General features: G+C 35.1%; 1 protein-coding gene across 1 annotated transcript in view; it reads left to right on the plus strand.

The window, feature by feature from the left end:
• The first annotated feature begins 1,484 nt into the window (after nucleotides 1–1,484).
• The window catches only part of LOC116168155, a 93,448-nt gene continuing 76,568 nt past the window's right edge, over nucleotides 1,485–18,364 (plus strand). Inside the window, exon 1 of the mRNA XM_031483825.1 lies at nucleotides 1,485–1,719. The gene's annotated coding sequence lies outside the window, so the exon portion shown is untranslated. The remainder of the gene's footprint in view (nucleotides 1,720–18,364) is intronic.

The raw sequence follows: 18,364 nt of genomic DNA on the forward strand, positions 1-18,364 counted from the left end.
AAATTAGTGCACTAAAAAACCTAGAATTGCAGAAAGCAGAAATTTATGAGACCTTTTCAGAAAGAATTTTAGAACAAAGTCATTAATTAATTCCAAAGAAATTGTATTCAAGCAAAATTTATGAAGTACTTTATTGGAATTCATGGAAAATTGTGGGTTTAAAATGAAAAATATGAACTCAATAGCAATTTATATGAGGAATTTAAGTACATCTCTACCCATTTCAGAGGAATTAAAGAAATATTTACGAGGAACTAAAAGCAACGTTTAGGAGGAATGCAAAAAAAATACTCTATACATTTAGAAAGAGGGTTGTAACAATATTTTAGCAGATTTGAGGATGAACATCAAACGAGAGATGACTTAAAAGGATTTTAAGAAATATCCAAATACGTGGTTTTTGCAATTTTAAGAGAAATTAAGAATCAGTTATAACAGTTAGTTAGTCTTAGTTATTAACTTATCAGGAAGATTTCAAGATGATATCATGCCGAAGGCGGCCGAGAGACATTCAGGAGTCATTTAAGGGGTATTTATAAAGATTTTAGAGCTTGTATTCAAGACTTATGAAACTTTCAAGACTAATTCATTACAAATTCAAGAATCTCGAAACGCAAATAAGAAAAAAGTACGAAGACCTGTAAAGTAGTTCAGGAGCTCTTCCAAAGAAATTGAAGAAGAATTTTAGAGCAGTATTAGCAGGAATTTAGGGTGGATTTGTAAGAACTTTGATTAGAGTTAAGGAAAGTGCACTAGCAGTTTTTAGGAAGTTGAGGAAATTCACTTAATCTACTATAAGAAATCCTGTGTAAAATTCGAGAAGTTTGTCAGAAGCTCAGTTGTTGTAAATCGTTTGATAGAAATCTCAGTGGACCTAAAATGATGAAAGGTAAAGAGTCCAATCCGCGAATGCTGCGAATGGCTTTTATTATAAAATTCTATATTCTATGACTCATTAACATGTACGCTGCCCAAAATGTAGAGCAGTAAGGAACATGGAGCATGTATTGCGTGGATATTATTGTCCCTACGTTCATTGGACTCCTAGAACGATAGGTATTGGTCCAACAATTTTCAATAAATAAACGCATAGACGTCTAAAAGTTTGTAACTATGCACTTCGATCCCTTTTATGCTGAAATATTTTTTATTTCCCTTTTCGACATCGAAAATACAATTGCGTTCCAATTTTGCATTGGAAACCGCAATTTAACGCTATTGCATTTTCATTTTGAATTCATACCACAAAAGCCCGTTCATCCCCGATAGGTAAATAATGAATACAGCATTTCCCTTAACGAGCTATCTTGTCAAACGTAATGAAAATCTCGTAATTTGAAAAACAAACAGAACGCGCTAACGCGAGTACAAATCAATATATTATATGAACTGCAATGTCAGCTCTTCACCGAACTACCCTCCATTTCGGTCCGAAATTTAATGGTAATAGTTTTTTTCTTTTTCGTTGATAGGTAGAGGACTCCGTCGAGCTGATAGCGCGCATGCCCTACGCCAAAAATTCTGGATCTCTAGTCAGTTTCATGGAAGATTTGCGAATGTAGGCAACCGATTTTGCGATAGCCGTCGCGGGTTGCATGTATGTTGTTTAGGGAGTTGAATTGTGAATAAATTTAGAACGAGTGTGTGATTTAACGTCTGGAGACACTTAAAAAAGTGATGTGTGTTGTGATCGCCGATTTCTCCACGTGAAAACGAAGGGTGAGTGGACTGATGGCTAAATCTCTGAGTAATTAGCAAAAACTAATGACGGGGTTGTACACATCTAATTTAAATTGAACCCGTTTGGGTCAGAAACAGCAAATTTGCAACGGCGATTACTCCTACTCCACTAATTTCTGAAATATGAACGAGGGAGAAACTAATTTCGATTGGTTATTATTTACCTCGATAACACGCGTATTAAAAGCTTTTCGGTGTCGAATTGGATGGTCTAGTTTTTCTCCCAGTTTCGTTTCGGTGGGTGCGACATGGAAAACGAGTTCGATAAATCTCCAATAATTTAGAAAACGAGCACCTGTTCGTTTATTTTTGATGCCGCGAATTTTCGGGAAGGTGAATCTGGTCAAAGATCTCACAATATTTTTACGATCCCGGAATGTGATGAGATGCGATCGTAAACTGCTAAATTGTAGTCTGCAGGCGATTGCGTTTGGATTATGGTTTACGTGCTCATAAGATTTGGTCTATTTAATCAAGTCACGCGATCACGCATAAACTACTCAACGTTATTATTTTTATGTATGTTATTGCGGTCCATATGAGGGAAGAATATGGACATAGTCGTTCCCTATTAAGCACAGGTGAACAATTGAATTAATGAATCGCTTTTTTTATAATTTACAATGTTGCAATGCGGTTTATGCTCAAGCAATTTTATTAACTTAATTATAGAGACAAGGATCGGTTTGGACAGCTCATGAATTTAGTTTACTTTGAATTGGGTTAAATAGAATGTCCATTGCAGCACTGCCTAAAATGGAAGAGTATAGAGACAGAGAGAGCTTTAGACTACCCTAAAGTCTAAACTGCAATTTTGTTCATTTGTTGGTTACTTTGATGTTCATATTTTACGAATTTATCCCCTGAAAATATTGCCATTTATGCCATATTGATCATTTAGCAGCTCAAAGAGGTAGATTGTACCCAGTAAAGTTCTGGAACCAAGTATAAGCAATAGTTTTTGAAATTTCGTAAAAAAAATTGCTATAATTTCACAACATTTGCGAAATCCGTCTTTTATGCATTTGAGAACTCAAGCCAATGTTGCATATAACTGTTCAAAATCAATTGTGCAATTCTATAATTTGTGTTCAAAATACATACATACCAGATTTTGGCAATTCTGAGGTGCAGTTTTGGAATATTGTTTAGAAAATTCGAGAGAAAATCTCATTTAAAAGTGGTACAAATCTGCTAAGAAAAAATGGAAACGACCATCGGTTAACCCGAAACAAGCGAAATTTTCATTGAACAACAAAAACACACTTTATCTAGTATTTTCTTTACTTTTACTGGAATTCAAATTGACAAATAATTTTCTGAGATTGCATACAAAATAAATCCTCACGCATTATAGTAACACAATGGCAAGGACAAAAATAAAATATATATAAAATAATTTCTACAAAATAAACCAATAATCTGCCTTATTGAAACAGTTCACCACGTTACAAACGGTAGGAAAAATAAGTCTCAAAAGTACTCACTAGCGTGGTGTAATAATCCAAATTTTTGGTCTGATACCTCCTGTACAGATGTGATCAACGACCAAAACAAAAGACTTTGCACAGAATTATTTTAACATAAAGTCACATTTCACAACGGTGTTCTTCTTCTCTTCTTCTCTGTTCCTTCTTTTGACGATGACATTATTGAAATGACAGCTCGGATACAAACATCAAAATTGAGGAATCAGTTCCTTTTCTGTAACTTGTGTGAACACTAACTTTGGACAGCAATCGGAAAATTATTCATATATCACTTCTTCTTAATTTAACTGACAAAACAAGACTTCGAAACACCGGCTGACTGTCGGAAAAAATGCATATTTGAAATTTACAAGCAATGGACTAAGTCAAATGACCCGAGAGCTCCTCGCACATTGGCGTGCTAATCTTTTTAGGTCCTGACCATCTCCACCCAGGAAGGCTTACCCTTATTGTCGGCAAAATTTCAACCTAAAGCATAGCATTATGCATGCATTTTGAATAGAACCTCACTCATTATTCATTTGTAGCTGCCATGGTTTATCTCCCCCACAGCCTGATTGGCAAGTTTTCAAAATCGCTCTTTATAATACAGAGACGTTTTTATTACTGCTATAAGAGTTCCTCCTGTGCCGCTGTCAGTTTGATTGTCAAATTTAACATATCCCAATCTTAACTTTTGGTCTTGTGCTAATTATTGGTATAGTCGTAGTGTCCTTCTACATTTTGTTTGTACTTTATGGAAAGAGTCCAAAGAGAAGTGGTAGTAGAGTACGTATAACTATAGAGCAATAATAAATACACATTTCAGTTGCTTGAATTACGATAAAGTTCACATGCCATGTCCAGTTGGAAAAGAAAAACGAAAAGAAGAGGAGTATATTTTTAGTTCGTCGGTTTTCAAACTTGGGTTAACATTATTAAATTAAAACTCCTTGATGCTGTAAAAGGCTTTTGGAGTAGATTACTGTTTGAGGCTTACTTTACCCAAGTAACATTTTACCGACTACCGACTAAATTCTTACCAATCGTGACGTCGGAATAATTACAGTTACTTGTTGGGTATTGACTTAGAGGTAAAGGTTATGATGTGTAGACGGACCAACGTCGGTTCCACCTCTACAGTAGGCCTAGGTATGTTTCAGTCAGATACCGTCGTCGGTTTGACGTCGGCGTCCGACTAAATTAGTCTGGTACGTGTTTTGGTAAATCGGGTGACGTCTGGTTCTACGTCGGCAACCAACCAATTCAGTCTTAAGTTGGATTAGGTAATAAATGCCGACTTCGCCATATTTCCTACCTTTCCTACATTAACTGTGTGATTAAATGGGCGGCCATGGTGGCATCAAAATAATGCTATATTAATATATACGATTTCTGTAACGCAAAATGTAAATAAAACGATTTATTTATTCATACAAATACATGGGCAACTTTTTGCAAGAATATTTTTGGAGAATAACTTTTTTAAAAAATTTAAAATTATGAAAAAATGAATTAATAACTTTTAATAGACATTACTTTTCAGGGGTACTATTTTTTTCGAACTACCATGGACACATTCATCATTTCTTTCGTTTCGATTTTCAAGTCACGCGGGGTTTTAAATTATTGTATTTCATGTTTCAAGTCATAAAGATTTTTAGTAGGTATAATCATGGCGTTCACAAAATGAAGGTTGGTAAATCTTGCCTGCAATTTGGGACAGTAAAATTACCTTACAGCGACGTAAGCTTTAGTGAAGATTAGGTCAGCAGTACCAATGCCTAAGTCGAATCAGAACGTCGTTCCAACCCAAACTTTATTCACCAAATGGGTGCATATATGGGTCGGCACGACGTCGTACCGAAGTCGGGCACCGACGTCAGGTTGCGCACCCCAACGTTGTACAACGTTATCTTATATGTAGGAAAATTTTTCCATTTACTGTCTGATACAGGGTGAACATTTTGTCCAGAACACTGGATATATCATCAAAACGAGATTTTTTAAAGATACTTTTTATAAATTTGCTACACGTTTACGTACTTTAAACTTGTGGTCAGTGGCGTACTTCTGCATGGTGAAGGGGGGGGGGCATATTTTTTAATGTAAATGTTTCGTTACATATTCTTAAAGAGAGTAGGTACACTTTTTTGGATATAGCAACATAAAAAACTTATTATAACAAATAATCAAATTCAAGAGAAAAACTGACACTAAAGAAAATAGTTATATTAAATAATTTTATAATTCTACTAGTTTGCACTGAAAAAAAACGCTATTCTTATCATGTCATCGCAATTTATTGCATCAAAAATCATTAAATGTAATGTCCTTATATGTAAATCTATACGCTTAAAAATTATGTACAGTGGCATGCGTCTACAGAACCAAAAGCGTCACTTTTTCCATGAAAAGCGCTATTTTTCATTAGGTACTACTAAAGAGTAAACTTTTTTTTTAATAGTACTAGTAAATATAACAATAAATAAATATAAAATTAATTAATCACAACTATTTTCCTTAATTTGAGTTTTTCTCTTATATCTGATTATGTATTGTAGTTTTTTATGCTGCAACATATATCCAAAAAAGGGTACTCTTTAATAATATGTAATAAAAACTAGTAGATGCAATTAAAAAAAATATGCCTCTCTGAACCATGCAAAGTACACCACTGACCACAAAATTAAAGAACGTAGATTGGTAGTCAATTTTTGATAATTTTGGATACCATAACAAGCTTCTTAAAAAAAATGCTCTTCTGAAGATATATCAGGTGTTACAGACAAAATGATCCCTCTGTATATGTCGTAAAATTCTCAAAAAAATGCATACTAAACTCTGGCAATAAAACACTGTACAAAATGGACTTGTAAATTAGATTGACGATACCACACTTGGGTGGAAGTATCCCTACTTACTGTTGGTATCCTTTAAATGCAAGATTATTCAAATTTCATGTCTGAAATAGATGGATGGATGAATCTAACTTAAAATTCTTCCTTCGTGAGAATTTAATGCAAACCACTGCGATATTCGAGGACTTTTCAGCTGGTTAATATTCACTTGACAAAAAGCTAGGCAACTGTAATATCAAATACCACTGAAGTGAATCTTAACTAACTCTCATTTGCTTTTGATACTCGGCAGCGTGGGATGGATACTAATTAATATCCATGTAATTCCAACATAATACATGTGTCGAAACGAGTAAATTAATTAAATGAGTTTGATTTGTTCTTTCAGATACAAACACAAACCACTATTCAGTATTCGACCTGTAATTATAATTTCAATTTTGTTTCGTTTGACAGCTTTAACGCACGGACATGATGATTAAATGAAAATATGAGTACGTATAATGGTTTTTCGTCGATCTCTCGATAACAATATAAATTACTCCTTAGTGACGAGTACAATGATGAAGCCTATTAATCGTTAGCAACCATTAATGGTTAGCAACCAACCATTATACGTTAGCAACCATTAATCGTTAGCAACCACTTATACATAACAACCATTTTATTAAAGGGAAATGACAATTATATAACAATTCACTTTCGGCAACAGCTGAGAACTTCCATCCACCTAACCATTTTAATCTCGGTTTTAATGTAGTGAGATCAGCAGCCAGTATGGTCGCCAAACGATCTCAGCAAAGCATATCCTGATGTATGTATGTGTAGCTCCTCGGATAAGGTATTGTTAAGGTATTCAGTTACTTTACCTTCAACATTGAGTACGTCGACCACAGGGATGAACATTTCCATATCTTTCACTGTTAATACACGTACGAGTACTTTAGTACAGTTGCAAAAGAATTAATTACATTCTAATTTCACATACCTACCTTTTCAAGGTAAAATGTCAACGTGACATTTTCGGAAATATCTCCTTTCAAATTCATTGTATTCCATCAATTGCCGAACTGATCGAAACCGTTCCAATAAGTTTCTTTTAATTTGAGTGGATATAATGTTAAAATCGCCTCCGCAGCAGAGCAAGCAACATAATCTTCCACTGCGATTACGAGGACTGACGGTACAGCATAAAACAACACATTACTATAGCAACGACAATAGGTAGCTGTAATTTAGTGAAAAATCGTCGGAGCTCATAATTTCGTTTGTATTTTCTTGTAGTTGAATTTAAAATTACCTACCCCAGTGAAGTCGACGAAAAAACGTTGTATGCAATTCATGTATAAATCGGCGATTATTGGTTCGTTCGAACATCTCACTCACCAATAAAACGCCTCATTTATACACTCATTGCATAAATAACTATTAAATTGGTCGTTATGGTTTATTGTCTGTGGAAAATTTGCTAAAGTATTATAAATTATCTTCCTAACCCTTTTGGGGAAACTCAGAAGTAATGTGCAATTAAAAATAGCTATGACGGTGCGGTGAATGGCGATGTCCAAAATGTGGTGTATAGTACCGAATATTTCAGCAGGATGGTGGATGACGGATGGGACCTGAGGAGAAAATTTCTTTCCTCGAATGGATAAGATTCAAGTGTAGACTAGGAAGGCTACTCCCATTCTGAAAAGTTTATTATATGAAAGGACACCACACGCTAAAGGAAACAAAATAGCGTGTACTTCGTTCTCGTGTTACTTAATTACCACACAATGCACTGCTAGGTTTCCGTGCACACAGTTAACTAAAATTATAATAATTTTCAACCTGAAATCCTAATGTAGTTTTTATTTTCAATCCGCCATTTGGTCTCGATAATGAAATTGAATCCGATTTCGCAAATGGTATTTTACCACAAACTCGATAGCACCCAATGTTCCTATTCAGTATTTGTTTCATCTATACAACCTGAAACTAGGCCAATATATTGCAAAAATACAAATAATATTGTCTTAAAAGCACATATGTTTAAAAACAGAAAATCATAAAAATTTTAAGGTAGTGCTTAAAAACAGCATTCATCAATAAAAGACCTTTCAAAGGAAATATAGCCAAACAAATTCAAGCCTGAACTTTTGCTTGCACCTTTTCAGCGATTTTTTTTATTTAAAAAATAGGCAATTTAAACTTCCATTCTTCAGTGCTCGAAAGCAACCCTCTCAAGAGAAGTTTCATTCGGAGGATAACGAAACTCTAACGCAAAAAAAACGCTGAGCAGCAGAACTTCGAATATTTTACATAACAAAACACCGCCTTAGGGGTTTAGTATCGATTGTGTAGCTGTTACGCTTATTAAAAGTTGGAAACGAGGTATGCTTTGATATTAAATGATGATGTTCAATATTCTACGCCCTGTAATTGACGTAAACCGATGGAGTGCATGATGGCATTTTTTAATTAATAGCCCTATTTAATTACGGTCAGTTAGCAATGATTGACATTACGCAATATCGTCCTCAAAGACTGTCATTGCATTTCCGCTTCATTATTTTACTTCACAAGCGTGATAAATCAATTCAATAATAGTGCATGAAACGTTTTGTTCTTGTTCATGTCGAGACGAAAATACCTGCGGGTAGCTCCATAACTGTCTATGGCCCGTAATTATAATATCCAAAGTAATTTTTATAAACTAGTATCAATTAATTTCGCTCTCTGCCAACTAATGCCTTACCATTCTTCATTTGTGATTAATTAGTTCATTATTCAAAATGTCATATTTATAACAGATGTAATTTAAGCTCTCTGTATTTGTCTTCTTGCTCTTCGATACCAACGGAAAAAAGGTTAGTTGCAAGTTGTGAAGTAACCCCCACAATTTGATTATTGCACAAGTTTTCATTGAAGGCGATCTCGCTTGTTACATTTCCTTCGTGTGATTAAAACTGGCATTTTTTTAACCCGGAAAACAACTTACAGCGCTACAGTTCTCAACACACACCACTAATGATATTAGATCATTGCTCTTTAATTAAAGTTCCATTTTCTAATGAAATTCGTCCCTCAAAGAGTCAAGTGGAAAAGTTTCTCTATTTATTAAATGAGTTCTCTATCGGTTTTCATGCTACAAAAGTTACTTCAGCTCCAGTATGAACGCTTCCATTATTATTCGGAGCCAAACCAGAAAGTTTCAGACTAGCTTTAGCGTGAGGAATTGGATGTGTGGGCGTTTTTGTTTGCTTATAATTGTCCTATATGAGAAACTTTGTATTAATTCCATTTGTATATTGATTGATTTTGCCACCCGCAAAAACAAGCGGTCGTGTATTTTCCCCAAACCCTACTTTGTATATTACCTCTGTCGACCGTTTGGCGTACTTTGTTTGAAGGGCATCTAATAATTTGCGGATTTAATTTGTTCGGGGTCTAAAGCGTAGTTTCGTATTGAAGCTCTATATAATATAAGGCAATCGTATCTAAGTTACCTTTATAGATATAAAAGGTGTACAAAATCTAAGCTACTTCTCCAAAAATTTGAAAATTTGCAGAACAAGCTACATTTTCTATATTATTTACCTATTCGAGGCTTTTTTATTGAGCAATAAATGTGCATTCTTTTTGGGTACGCCACTGTTCTTCCGGAGAAAACGGGTAAAAACAATTCCCCCCTATGTAATTAAAAAAACGGTTTACCTTCGAAAATTAATATCGCGGTCGGACAAAGGTCAATAAAACAGGCAAAAGATCAAACTTTCTTCCAGCACGTAGAACGCAAAAGGATAGATAGATAGATCCTTCCAAAATTGAGTTTTTCTTATCAAGAAAACCCAATTTGGTAGAAGTGGAACAGGGAAATCCAAACTCATCGCGCATTCAATACGAAATCGAAACCAATCAATTCGATATTTAATTCATTACTCGGCTCCTGTTCGTGCTAAAATTCCCGAACATCTGGGAGCCTTCGGTGGCTACAACAATAACTCCAAAATTCCAACAGGAACGGTCGTAGGCGGACTAATTATTTACGGTATCTTCTTGTGTCCATGGCATCGCGGAAAGTTCTCGAAATTACGGTTTTCTATGTAACGAAGCCCAAACCAATCGTTACTATACAGGGTGGTCCTCATAAACGGCAAACTCCACTCAGAAATTCCGGGTGCTTCGTTACATTACACAATTCTTAATGGCGCGATTGAAATTTAGCCACAACTAGCTGGTGTCTGTATTTCCTATCAACAGTTACACTTTACAGCAACTATATGAAATCGCACGACGGAATTGTGCGTGATAGTTTTCCGTAAATCCTCGTCAATACACGAAATATAAAATTCTCGCACACAAAATGGCACGTGAATGCTTTTATAACTAACTCGAAGAGTTCAATTTCAGCACACTTAGAATTGTATGCGATGGTTCGCGAAAAGCTTACATAATAAATATTAAACGGTAAAAACATTGACCCACAAACAGTGTACGTGATCGCTCGCTATAATTTTTAGCGCACTCAAAATGGTACCTTTCTGCTTGCGAGACCAAACTATAACCTCTCACTCTTCTACTTCTTTTGCTATTTGAATGTCGCCCGGCAGAAATACTGAAACGGGCCATCCTTTCTGAACGAAACGATTTCAACTAGCTTACCTTTTTAAACGAATAACCTCCATTTTTAGACGTGCTCGGTTTTAAACAGAGCGAAGCGAAACGGTCCCATGGCAATGGAATGATCAATTGCAATGTCATGCTCTTATAGCACACTCAATTATCCATTCAAGAGCTTATATGGTTTTGATAGAGAACTCCGTAAACCTTACAAGGACATCTAGTAAAAAAAATAAAGAATTTCCTCTGTTTCTTCTACATTTAATACTTCCAGGAATGGTTCTTTAGCATGATGTGTTTGTAATATCGCACTTCTGCTGAGAAAGGTATTGGCTCAAGTTGAAGATAACATCCCTACAAACACCCATATCACTAACTCACAGTTGGAGACAAGTCGCAATTGGGGTGACGTGTAATGTACCTGTAAAAAAGGAGGACAAAAATTCACATTTCTTTCGTCAGATTGGGATCAATAATCAGAATCTTTAATTCTGATGGCCCTAATGACTCTAACCGAAAACAAAGCTATTAACTTTGATGTTGAAACTGTTCTGAAACAATTTCTGACAAACATAGGGGGTAAAGGATTAGCAGTGGATACATCTTTAGATTATTCAGGTCAACATAAAATTAATTATAAATCATTTCGTTTATTAATGGGGTAAAGATAATGTCTGATCGGTTTTTTGCTCTCTTTTAAGTTCTGCGATTGGATTATTTACTCCCATTATAAGAAGTCTAAGAAGTTAGGAAATAGAATCTACAAAGTAATCTATAGAGAGGTCTCCCTCCGTTTCAATTCGCCTGCCATATCAGGTATAGGTACTACTGCAGAAGTTTGATGTCATAACCTTCGACTGTTCTTGTAAGCGCAACTTGAACACGTACAGTTTTTAAATGATAAACCATGTAACAGCTTTATATCAGATAACGTATATGAGTGTAAACCCTCATCCATTGTGTACATCCGTGCACAATGTATAAGTCTCCACAGAGCTTCGATTACTTGTAGAGAACAGCTTACGTAAAAGTATTCGATCCCTCATATAATAATTCTTAGTTTATCGGAGACACTACTAAATAAAAAAACAAAGGGATGGTATCAATTACGTATACATATTACAGAGTGCATGAATTTATAAAAATTATCGACTGCTCTACTTTTCAACTATTCAAACAGGTCTTACGCCAAGAAGAACAGGGCAGCTTAGATATTCATAAAGTTCATAAATATTTATAATCCCAAAAGTAATTGTTGGTCAAATATTTTTAATATACTTTTGGCGTAAAAACAAAATTTGCATATAGAATGCTTCCGAAATGGAGCGTCATCTCTCCATCACTGCTATACATGGAGTTATTTAATTCTCAACTTACTTTATGGTTATACGATAAAAACCGTCCGATAAATCTCCTTAACGAAACCTAATGGGTTTCTCGTCGCATAAAGAGCTTTAATATTTGATATTTCCATAACTTCCATACATAATAATGGGATTCTTTCACAATTGTGGAAGTATTGGCTATGAATTATTTGTTAACTTTATGTACTCAGGTGATACCAACCTAATTTGTTACCAGTGGAATCTCGCATTTTCTTCTACCTTCCGTCGTAATTTCAATTTCCTTTGACAAATTCACTGTAGATTTCAATTTCGCAACGCTTTCGTTACGTGCCAATTTCTTGGGGCTCAGAAAGAAATTGCGAAAAGGTGTATAGTAAACACGAAATGATCCCATTTGCTTGCGGCTGTAGTTTCGAAAGTGTATGTCTTCAATTGTTCATACATAGATCGATCTATTCGTAAGTTGTGTGTTATGAAACACAAAACTAGAATCCCTTCCCTCCATTTCCAATTGCTTCATTTCAGAACCCCTTGATTATTATTCAACTCGTATAATTGCCTACTTAACGAGTACAATAATCGTTAGCTTTAATAAGTAGTTGCTACTTAAACGAAGTTGAAATTTGTTTTTGCAGCCCTTTTAGTTGGGTTAGGGCAGTTCTAAATGGACTTAATTATGGCACCTTAAGCTCTGGTCTTACTGTATTTAGTTCGGCTCACGACCTGTGCACTTCCGTCGCAGACAAAAGGAACATTAATGTACCACAAAACTTTAGTAACTGTAAGGATACAATAGCAGTATCATTCATCTGAATGATAAATGGGCATTTAAAGAACATTTTTATAGTTAATGGTAGGCTTTAGCTTTTCTCCCATTACATGAATAAAGTAATGTGCCATTGGATCACTTAACTTTTACTTTATTAGCATTTTAGCGACAATTTTACTCCTCTCTACGCAAATGACAGTTTTTAATTCAATTGTTTTATTTTGGTAAATATTGCTGACTTTGGATGTCAAATAAATAATGCTGTGTGCAATGGCGTGCGGTCAACTACATTATCCACAAAACACCTGTCTAGCTCAAACAAATCAATATTTCACCTGCTACAAAGAAAAATCCCAATATTAACCTTAATTAATAACTTGGGAGATTTCTAAGTCGCCTCGATCAATTTCCGAAGAATTCACTACACAGATTTTGATCAACACTCTGAATACGAAAAGAAAACTGATATGAACACTATCCGGGTCGCACAATGGGTTCGAATAAACACACAAATCATTGATGGACAATGACAAACGTTTATTCCGAAACACATTAAATAAAAATTAAAACAAAATTCCCGAAAGAAAGAGAAGGTTACAAATCTTGTTTGGACATAGTTGATAATTAAAAATAAGAAAATCTTAAAATTGCTTACACCTTTCATTTCTTTTTCAATAATCCTAATAATCTAGTCTTCACTTCGTCTTTAAAACAAACTGGAGTCGAAATAGCTTGATAAACAAGATGAACAAGATTCTCGACGGTTGCTCTGACGGTAGAAACTTTTAACTTTCACTAAGCAGACAGCCTTTGTTGACTCCCACTCGTTCTAACTTGTTCTGTAAACGGGCAGACCATTTTTAAAAATCTTTCCACAGACTTTTACTTCTCTGAACGATAATTTAAATATTTTGATAAAAGTACATAACTTCTTTTACACACTTTATTTCGAAACTGACGACCTGAGTCTTTAATAAAATTAAAAATGCCCATAACTTAGCGTAAATAAATGTACACGCTTTTTTCGCCGTAGCGAACTAACAACAGCAGCTCACCTTTTACCATGTTTCACGTATATAAGGGGACACCACTTCCATCATAGAATGATTTCCTTCCTCCGGCATTTACAAATAATACGCCAATGCCAATGCGCATGGTCTCCATTCCTTTGACTGCTTAAGTAAGTGAAGCCATGCTATTCCTTGTTGAATCATCGTTTGAAATTCCTTCTTAGCTAGTTTATTTGGAGATAAACGACGAGGTTTATGTGCTACCGGCGTCAAAACTTTAATTTCCAAACCACACACAAATTACGCTGGTAGTCAAAACGCAAATAAATGACAAAATCTTCCCGGGACGACTCCTACTTAATCTTCCTTAATTAATGACCACATTACAAAATGGCGAATTGTTAACTCGAAGGGCTATATTTAATCGTTAATTCGCTATTTAATTCCCGAATCAAATAGGAGTTAGGGTAATAGATCAAATTTCATTTTTGTCTAATATGCTAGATTTGCAGTTTCCACACTACTAAAGTGACATAATGATTAGTAGTTGTAACGAAATAGCTCGAATTAAGATGACTGAATATGATCTAAATTCCCGACACCTAGGCGCCGATTTCCTAAAATTATTAAAAGACAGTGCCCTACAGGAATCAAATGAGGTAGAAATATTGAGATTCGTTTCCATCACGGTTTACGGATTCGTTTTTACAATTCCACTATTGTCAAATAATTTATTGGAAAATTGACGACTCTATCAATTTTTCATCATATGTAATGCCTAACAATGGAACTTGGAGGAATTGAAGTTTGTCGCCTATAAACAGGCAATTTTAGATGCTTTATTTTTGTTTAAACAATATGTGAACTCAATTTATTTACTAACTTAACATATAATTTGCAGAATCTGTACAATGAGTATTAATTTAATCGCGACTGTCAGTACTTTTTCTAGCACTTTTTATATCGAACACATTTTAAGATTACTACTATACGATACGCTGTTCCAGAATCAATGTAGGAAACGATCACACTTTAAACAAAAGCAATAGTAGGGAAAACTTTGAATGGAACCATGTGTCAATCTCACAGTTCAAAGTTTTCTTATGAAAATGTCCTTTTTCTACATTTCAATGTGCGAAGTTTTCCATTATTCTAAGTTTATCCGTGTATAGTTTCAAACATCCGATTTTCTCAGGAAAATTGATTTTATGTAAATTTTGTTTACTTCTAAGGCAGACCAAGTGTATGATTGAGACGTTTCTCGCCTCTATACTAGTGTTCGTATTTGTTGTGCAGTAAAACGTGTGGGCCAACTCCGTAATTATTTGCTTTTCGTTTATAGTACAACATGTTAAGTAATTCATTGTGTAATTCTCATTTACCATGCAAATGAATTGAAAAAAATAAAAGTAATGGCGTATGGTTACAACTAAGTGTGGTGTCCTTATAAGAGACTGTGTTTTTGAACAACTAATGCAAATAGTTTGTGATTACGAACTCAATAGTATGGCAACCAGCTAGTCATGATCAGTCTGGGTGGCCGAAGAAACTGAAAATATATAGCGATTGTACTTGTAGGTAGGAAACTTAATTTTATTTTTCAAGTTTGAAGAACTTGCTTGAATGATATATTCTGAATCGCCTTTTGTATATCTAACACTAATCGTCGCAGAATTGTTGCAAGAAGGTGCTCTCCTCCGTGGGGCATATCGCTATGCTCTCTGGAACATCATCTTCTTTAAGACATTGCAATATTGACCGAAATGTTGATCCTTCTCCGTCACGTCCGCAAGGTCACCTGTAGGAATAATAATAAAAATTAAAAAGTACCTATAACATAAAGCTAATCCACCTACACTTTTTTTCTTTAAAAATGTATGAGTATCTACGAGGGGTCGTTTCTATATTCCCGAACTAGGCATGAAAACAAAGTACTAGCTAGGGCAACAACAAATTTTATTTTTCAATATAGTTTCCCTGATGCTGTTGAATACAGGTAACATCGTTTCAATAACATCTTTCATCCATTTCATTTGGTTTTTCCGCAAAATGGTCTTTAACAGCTGCAATAAATTCGTCATTGTCCTCCCTAGTGTTTTTTTTGTGAGATTCGGGAACAAAAAATTGTCACTAAGAGCTAGATCTGGACTTTAAGGCGAAAGTTCAATTACTTCGAAGCGACAATAAGCTACAGCAGCGTTTGAAAGTCTGAATTTGTGTACTGATGCATTGTTGTGGAGCAACAAGACACATTGCGTCACTTTTCCACGTCTCTTCACTTTAATAGCATCTCTCGATGCACCAGGTTTGTATAATACTCTTCCGTTACCGTATTACCCTTATTCATATATTCAATCAGCAAAGTTCCATGATGGTCTCAAAAAATTTTTGCCATTATTTTTCCTGCAGAAGGGGTGACTTTAAACTTCTTGGGAGGACTGGAGTCCTTAAAATGCCACTGCATCGATTCTTGTTTCGATTGCATTAATCGTGGTACTCGCGTAAAATTCTGAAAACCGCGGTTTCTGTCAATCTTAGTGAAGCTGCTAATTGCCGCTTATTTAGTCTTGTATTCTCCGGTACTAAACGCTTGGTCTTTTTAACAACATTGTGATCACGTGAACAAGGTGCCCTAGACGTCGATCATCATATTGGTTGAAGTGGGAAAACAGAAACACGTTACACGTCTATAGACAAGGAATAAAAGACTACAACACTCTTATTTTTAACGTTAGAAGAGAATACAATACATAAAGATGACATTAAGGGTTACTAGCTTGATCCCACAACATAAATAAGCGTTTTGATCTAACTAAAACACCCCCACTAAGGCAAAAAGCTCCTACTTAAATTTAAGCACTTACACAGCTTATCATGTTTTATCGCATATAATCCTTTCGTCAAAATATCTGCAATCATGTCATTTATGCATACATATTTCCGAACCACTGCACCACTCGCTATAATATCCCGTACAAAATGATAATTGTCTCCTCCACACAATGTACCAAGGCATAATTATGTGATTAAAAAACAGCATAATGAAAAATTGCATCAAAATTCAAAACAGCCCAGTCCGAAAATATAAAAACGACCCCGCGTACATGTGAATTTCATTGAGTAATTTTGTTACACATTGGACTAAGTACATAAACATTTGTGCAGAAATTGTTCATAATCTAATCACATTTCGGCAAAGATGATGTTATGAGTTTATGACATAAAATGACCTTAAAAGACCGAAAATTGTGCGGTAGTGCGGTATTTTCCTATAAAAGGAAACCACAAAGTTTAGAAGTTTATGAGCAGGTATAAATTTCCAGCTATACTTTTTTACATGTCAATATTTTCACCCTTTGAATTGGGTTCGTAACGCAATTGACAAGAATGCTAAAGGCATGTTACTGGAAGAACTAACAAATATTCCGTCAAGCACCTCACTAAACGTAGCTTTCAATGCCAAATCTGTAACAATATTTTCGAATGAACCTGGATTCTCTGTAACAAAAGCTCAAATTTGGTTAGGTTTTCCGACGCTCTATCTCTGTAAAGCAGGACTATTGTCTGCTGTCATTTTTTGTAGAAAGACAAATATCGAAACAATGTTTAACTATAAAAAGACCTCAGAATCGCTATTTACAGAACTCAACTTAATAGACGTGCAAAAATAGCTCGAAAGTTTACTTCAAAATTTTATATTGAGAATTGTGTACCTGCCTATGCTTTTAATATATTTTTGTTTCAATTTATTGCGTCCTCCCTTACCACGTTAACACCTTCCCCTCAGAGTTTGAATTAGTGTACCAGTAGGAATCTCCTAAATCTGGTTCACTTTTTATACTCGTTATATGAAACTTTTGCCAGGAATACGTTTACCAATATTCATGCCTCAACAATTATCAACTCGACTCCAGCCAGGGATTAAAAAAAGTTTTAATTTATCCGCAGTTTAGTTTAGTTTCAAATGTCCTTGTTCACAATTAAATTTAATGCTCGTATCATGGTAAACAAGTAAATAACACAATTTTTAGAAAAACGCAGAATAAGAACTACAATTTTTTAATTCATTTTACTGGTTCTAAGCACAAAGAAGTTATGTCAGTCGTGCTAATCCCACAGCAGCATTCTACAAAGCATCGTTTAGGAAGTGTCAGTAAGTCAAAAGTTGGGTAATAATTTTTGTTCGAGTATAGGTATAGTATAAAAACACACAGAAGGTGCGCGGGCCCCTCGAAAATTGCCACCCGGTTTTATTTTTTTGCATGTCAATGGGTCGTATGAATAAAAGTAAGCAAATGCTTATACTTGCAAAATTCAAAGTAAATACTCGTAAGTGCTCCATCGCACTGGGCGACTTAGCAGCGCTTCTAAGCAGGACAGGACGCAGTGCAGCGCTGCTAAACCATGCTAAACAGACCAGTACAAAGGGGCAGTTACGAGTATTTACTTTGAATTTTGCAAGTATAAGCATTTGCTTACTTTTATTCATACGGGCCAATGTATCAAGGTACGCACGCTTCTAAATATAAATTTTGGTTAGGCGTGCTTTTCATCCTCCACTCTT

This window comes from Photinus pyralis, unplaced genomic scaffold (genome assembly GCF_008802855.1).
Source record: "Photinus pyralis isolate 1611_PpyrPB1 unplaced genomic scaffold, Ppyr1.3 Ppyr1.4_LG4, whole genome shotgun sequence".
Lineage (NCBI taxonomy): Eukaryota > Metazoa > Arthropoda > Insecta > Coleoptera > Lampyridae > Photinus > Photinus pyralis.